The following is a 7,211-nucleotide window of genomic DNA, read 5'->3' as shown; positions in this document are numbered from 1 at the left end:
GTAAAGTAATGTCTGAACCTCCCCTGAATAGGATCATTATAAAAAGTTTTATTCCAAAAATTATTCGTAATTGTTCAGCAACTCCTACATCAGGGAAGCCATAGTGTTTCGAACTTGGGAGGTAACTGAAAATTACTTTTAAAAAGAGCAAAACTTTTTACTTCCTACATCAAAGTCAATTCCTGTTCACTTAATGGGTAACTGTTGGCTTTGTAACATCAACATAGAACTGATTTATGTTTGCTTTCTTCTAGAGAAATTACTTAGCCCAAATGAAGTTCTAAGGGTTATTTCTCAGACTGATAAAGATGTTACACAAATAAGCAGTGAGACAAATAAGCAGTGAGTCTCAATAGAGACTTGCCACTTCATTCATTTACTTTTAAAGGAATTAGGAAAAAGGTAAAGGTGTCTTTGTTCCAGTGTATACAGGAATGTATAGATTTCTAAATAGGAAATAGTGTGTAACCCTATCCTTTCTTCTCAATAAATCGCGCTAGAGGCGTCCTGTGAGAATCATGTTTGCGAAATAATTATTTTTGTTGCAGGCAGAAATATCAGAGAGCCTGACAGAAGGGTAAGTAATGGGATTTACAAAGTGTGGCAAGTGTAGTATAGAATATCCTTGGACAATGAACAATACTAACATTTAGTGATATTTAAAAGTAGCAAGTTGAAAAAAAATTTAAATTTTGAGTTTGTTTAGCACAATGATTTTCCAAATTGTTGATATAACTTTTTATCATTTTTTTTACTGTGAGCACACTGTATCAACCCCTACAATACACACATATACACATGCTATATGTATACACGCACATATATATCAACACACATACACACATATATATATACACACACACACACTTTATACATATTTTTATTTATATATTTTCATATGTGTGTGTCTGTGTGTGTGTGATTCAGCTTTGTTCGGGTATTTCCCCCCGCCATTATAGTTGTGCTTTTAAAGTTGTAGCAACCAGACGAACACAATACAGAAGCCTGATGATGGCAGATGAGATTCTGCTGAAACGTTGCTACAACTTTAAAAGCACAACTATAATGACGTGGGAAAATACCCGAACAAAGCTGAATACCATACATGTAAGTACCCGCAAAAACTTAAGAAAACGTATGTATGTATGTATGTATGTGTGAAAACTTGAGAGTTCACAAGATTGATACCGTATAGAACAAAACTGGACAAATCTGGATGTTCTGCTTGGGAATACCACAAAGCCTCCTCCCAGAAGGTAGCAAGGAAAACACGCTGTGAAGAGGATGTGTAGCCCGTGGACCCTGCTTAAGTAACGCTTATATGCTATGTCCTAGATAGATGGAAGTGAACTACCAATGATCTTCTCTGCCATCCTCACCACTCTTTACACCGCCTTCCTGTCTGAAGCAGTAATGCTTCCAAACCAGACAGTAATGGAATATGACAGGATGCTGTTGATTGTCCCTCTGTCAGCCTTGGAAGCCATATTTAACTTGGAAGCTTTGAGGCTGTCACATTTAGTGCCTGGGAATTTGGGAGGGGGGATTTAGTAGAGAGGTGGAAGATTAGACTCAACAACATTCTTCTGACCATTCTTCTCAGAAAGTCAATGTTATGTTACCCTGCACCTAGAGAGGAGTGTCCGGAGCAATGCCTCCAGTTGGGACAATGGTTTGATTGGACCATGTGATGGACTGGTGAGTGCAGGGGATGGGTTTGTGAATTTCTTTGGGGAAGGGAAAACCCGGAACTCTCAGATTTGGGTTTTCCCAGATATGCCAATATGAAAACTCTAATAAAATGGAACTTTCAGAAAATGCTTGTCTCGGAGTTTATAGGTTAGGGTTAACCTATAGGTTAAGTTGGAGTTTGTTAGTTGGAATGCTGACATTAACCTGAATCTCTAAATTTTCAAGCAGCTCCCTGGTAACTGGGGGCTGTCTGGGATCCTGAGCCCCAAACGCTGACCTGCTGAGCAGGCATTGTAAAGACTCAGGGAAGATGGAAGAGAAGGCGAGGGCCGAAGAGGGAGCCATGGGAATTGACACAGGGTCATTTGTCGAAACCCTGCATTCTCCCTCTGAGGAAATGGCACAAGCCATGCTGAAGCGGAATGACTGCAAGGCACTCAACCCAAGGAGCCAGAGTACTGGAAACTCTGTCACCCTCTATTGAAAGTGGTAAGGACAGGGAAAGGATGGTGTATTGTTCTCATGTGATGCAGAAAATGTAGGCGCTGCTGTGCCCACTTTACCAGTGTCTTATTGTTAAGCGACCAAGGTAGCTACTCGTTAACTGCACACTCAGAAACATGATGCTGCTAACCACCTCCACAGGTAAATCATTAATATACAGAAGTGTGTTGCTGTGCCTGTCTTTTCTGAAATTGACAATGATCTATTTAAGCTTTATATTTATATTTTATATTTACATTACTTTTTATTATAATGCATTTTTTGTTCCTTTTGCTTTTTATTTTTCTATTTTAAAAGGAATAAAACAACCACCGATTGAAGAATTCCAAATTGTTCAGCTTTACAACAATGCCACCAAATACGTTAAAAAAATTCAACTTGGTTAACACATTTCTAACAATATTTAGGGAACGAACTGTCCATTTTAGCAATCAGTACTGGAATAATGTATCAACAGTAAAACATCTTATATTAGTCTTCTCTGAATATTATACTCATTGTAAGTTTAATATTTCTCTTCCATTGGAATTTCCACTGTTCCATGTCAATTACGCTATCTAAATTCTGCATCCATTTAATCAGAGTCTGTAACTAATTCAGATTCCAAATCCTATTTCATTAACAATTTCAAAATAAATTGAAGTTTGGTGGCTTGGGCTAACCAAAGAGGAATTCTCAAGAGAGAGTTACTCATAATCCAATAGTGCAGTCTATACAATTTGTTGACTCTCCACTGAACAAATATCTCTGTGCTTTTATCAGCATGAAAATAAATAGCTGGACATAATTTATTGCAAGCTATTAATATGCTTCAGTATGAGTTGTTTAATTCTGTTTGTATCAGTCCAAACATATCGGTATAAATCATCTGGAAATTCTGCTCTCTCAGTAGAAATAGCCAAACCTTAAACAGAGGCAACCCAATATGTGATCTAAGTTAAAACAACCAACTTGCTTGTAGTTAGAAATTCAGTATGAAATTCGGAGTTGTTAGACTGCCTTGTTCTTTTCAACTCTACAGAGTTTTAAATTCAGTCTTTGGATTACAGGTGATACTTGTCTCTGCCAATCATTTAGTACTTCATTTCCCATTTTGAAGAAATAGTAAATAGAAATAGAGCCATGGTGGTGGTGCCGTGGTTAGAATGAAGTTTGCATTCTGCTGACTGCCAGCAATTCAATCCTGACTGGCTCTTTTTGATTCAGCCTTCCATCCTTCCAAGGACACTAAAATGAGGACCCAGATCGTTGGGGGCAATATGACTATGTAAACTGTTTAGAGAGCGCTGTAAAAGCACTATGAAGTGGTATATAAGTCTAACTGCTATTGCTATTAAAATATCTACTGTTATATGTATCCAAATTATAAACAGCCCAAACCTATGCAGGTGGTCTTCAATTTACAAACATTTGTCTAAAATTACAAAAGCACTTAAAAAGTGAATGATGACCAATCTTCACACTCACGACTGTTGTAGGTCTTCATCGTTATGTGATCGGCTTTGTAACCATCTTGTATTTACAACAATTGCAGCATTCTGGAATCTGATGATTTCCATTTGTGCCTCTCCCATCTGGCTTCCAACGAACAAAGTTAATGGGAGAAGCCGAATTTGCTTAATGACCATGTGGTTCACTTAACAATGCTAGTGATTCATTTAACAATGGAGAAAAAAAAAAAAAAAGCTGTAAATTTAGGCATGACTCACTAAAGAATTATCTTGCCTAGCAATGGAAATTCTGAATCCAATTGTGGTCCTAATTCGAGGGTCTTTGAGTTTTGTCCAAACCAGCCCCTTAGACTTTGATGTTCTTCTTCTGCCTGGACCTTCAATCTTTCCCTGGAGGATTAAGTGAAGTATGCCATATTTTTTCGGGTGTCGCATCACATGTCCAAAATATTCTTTCACTATTTAATGGTTTTGATTATTTCCCTTGGCTTTCCCAGGCGGCTTATCACCTCCTCATTTCTGATTTTGTCAACCCAGCTTATACATAACAGCCACCTGTAAATCCACATTTCAAATGCTTCTAAGTCTCTTCAAGTGGCTTTCTTTGTCAGAGACCAAATCTCTACTCCATAGAGCAGGATAGAAAAGATGTGACATCTGACAAGCCTGATTTTCAAACTTAGGCTTATGTTCAGGGGTGGGCTTCAAAAATTTTAGCCAACTGGTTCTCCACCCGGTTGCTGGGTGGGCGTGGCCATGGTGGGTGTCACCTAGTCGGCCTCCTGTACCATGGCGGGCGGGGGGCATTTTCACCCTCCCTGAGCTCCGGAGGTTTTTGTCGAGCCTCCGGGAGGGCGAAAACTGCCTTCCTGGCGTCCGGAGGCTAGAAATGGGGCCCATTCCGGAACTTCTGAGAAGCCTGTTTTTTGCCCTCCGCGAGCCTCCACGCGGGTCCTGTACTTACCTAGCATCCAAAATGGGCCACTTGGAGACTCCTGGGAGGGGCGGGGTGGGATAGACGGGGCCAGCCAGGGGTGGGATTTGCGGGTTCACCACGTTGCGCAGAATCTTAGCTAGAGGATCTGCCGAACCCATGAGAACCCCCAGGAGCCCACTTCTGCTTATGTTGTGACTGCAGAAAACCTTTTTCATTTTGAAGAATGCTGTTTGAGCTTTCTCTATCGTTGTCTTTACTTCAGTGGCCATGTCCCAGCTTTCATGTAAATTAGAACTGAGGTACATGATCTTTTCAACTTTTTCTAGTGGTATTTCTTCCGAATTTATTGGCGGTAAATTAATGGGTTGTTTGCTGACAACCATAATCTTGGTTTTGGAGCCTGTTTTACGGAAACCATTAGGTTTCAAGATGGCAATAAAACACAACGTCTCTGCTTTCTTCCTGAAGCTTATTTGGTGCAATTTTTTTTGATTCTATAAAACTCAGCCCTCTCTTTCAGAAATGTGTTTGTTTTATATTTAAGACAAAGCAACCTTATTAGCTATTTACCAGAATTAATTCCCCCTTCCTCCCAAAATAATATTAAGAGAAATGGGATTAGGACAGTTTTTCCTCAAGGACTTCATTTTGGGAAAAATAAAGTTAACCATGAAAAACTCAGGAAGCCATCTTGCGGGAGGGAGCAGTGTATTTGCATCTTTATAGAAAAAAAACATAGCATTTTTCAGAACTTTAGTGTTTTCTCCAATCTTTCCACTCTTATTAACATAAAAATACCACCTCTGAAATAAATTTTAATCTCTCCCCTGGGTTGCAGTGAATAAATCTAAGGCTCTTCTATTCTATGGGATTATCTTTCATAAGAAGGATATTTCATCTACAAAGTTTAGAGTCCAGAATTATGCTAAAAACAATCTCCGACTTTGCTGATAAAAAATAAAACAAAACACTAACCCTCTTTCAATTTCTGCAATGCCCAGACTTGTGGATTAAAACTATAAAAACCTACGGAAGCCCCAGTTTCTTAAGTTTCTGAATAGGAACCCCTGAAGAATTTCCTGTCTGTGTCCTATAGGCAAAACTAAATTCAAAACCTGATTTGAAGAAAGGCCCCAGCCTATAGAAACGTTGGTATTATACAATCCAGAGCCACAATTTTGCTATCTATCTTGGGGACAGGGCTTTACATGTCAAAAATGTAAATGTTGTCACAAATGTTCAAGGTCAATAATTGTCTGGTTTGGCACAGCAACAAAACTGGCCAGGTATAGACTTCAATTGATAGTTAGGACTGCAGGGGGAAAAACTGCAACCAGCCTGCCTTCCATTGAGGATCTAGATACTGCACAAACCAGAAACAGGGCTGAGAAAATATCTAAAGAGCCCTGCCCCCACCCCATCCTGGACATAATCTATTTCAACTCCTCCCTTCAGGATGGCGTTACAAGGCATTGCATGCCAAAACAACTATTTTTTTTCCCCATGCCATCACTTTGCTGAATACTTAATTCCCACAGCACTGCCTCTCATCTTTACTCATCTTTCCTACTATCTTCTCTTATTGGGTTCTTATGATTTATCAATTGTTGTTTGTAGCTTATGATTAATGATTGTAACTATGATTTATGACCTATGAACCTATTACTTGCTGTTTATATGTACACTGTGAGCTTCTGTACCGGAGACAAATTCCTTGTACATCCAATCACACGTGGCCAATAAAGGATTCTATCTTTGTCTGTCTGTCTGTCCATCCTGCAATGCTGCACTTTAACCACTGCACCACAGGGGCTTGTCAAAAGTAATTAGGGTTCCTAGGAAACTTCCCAGTACAGAGGACTGCGGGATGGGTTTCAACTTATGTTCCTTGGCTGAAATTAGGTGTCCAAAATAAGAAACCTCTTGGATTTTCCTCTGCATACTTTATGCCCTTAGATTTCAGATGGAAAAGCAAAACCAATGATCATAGAACTACAGAAGGATCCCTCACCAGGATGTTGTATTTTTTTCCCCCCTCCTTCAGGAAAAGTTAGGTCAGGTGCGGTTTTTCAAAATGACATTCCACATAATATTGTGGAGTCCCAAAATCCCTCGGGTGAGCATGTCCAAGTATATAGCTTCCCCGAGAGCTAAAAACAATAAATATCAAGAACCTGGATATAAAGTTTCACTGAAAAAGGCAGAGCAAAAAATCTATAAAAGTAAAGTGACATTGGCAGGAGAGGTAATTTCTGCATTAAGATGGGGGGAAACGGGATGAAGAGGAATCACGTGGGACTTTAGGGCTCTTAAACAAAATACGTTGGAGATCTTCCCTGTTCATCCATCCTTCCAGGTTTTGGAATGGAGATGGTAGGAGTACTTTCAGGTGATGTTGTAAGATGTTGTAAGATGTGGTGCTACTCTCTTCTCTGCCTCAGGAGAGAAGTTTTATGCTGCAAATGTTAAGGATTTTTTTTTTTCCTGAAGAAGTGATGTCTATTTTCACTGGAGTCACTACATCATGAGAAGTGGTTGCCCACAAAGGGGGCCAAGTTAAGAGATATTCTAGTTGGTTTCTTGGTTGATCTCCTATGCCATCCTTAACTGCAAAATGTTAGCATCCA

Source organism: Notechis scutatus, chromosome 4 (assembly GCF_049901735.1).
Source record: "Notechis scutatus isolate UNSWTSFEM ecotype Mainland chromosome 4, rNotScu1.2, whole genome shotgun sequence".
NCBI classification, from domain to species: domain Eukaryota; kingdom Metazoa; phylum Chordata; class Lepidosauria; order Squamata; family Elapidae; genus Notechis; species Notechis scutatus.
The sequence above is the reverse complement of the archived record's forward strand: the minus strand, read 5'-3'. Positions refer to the sequence as shown.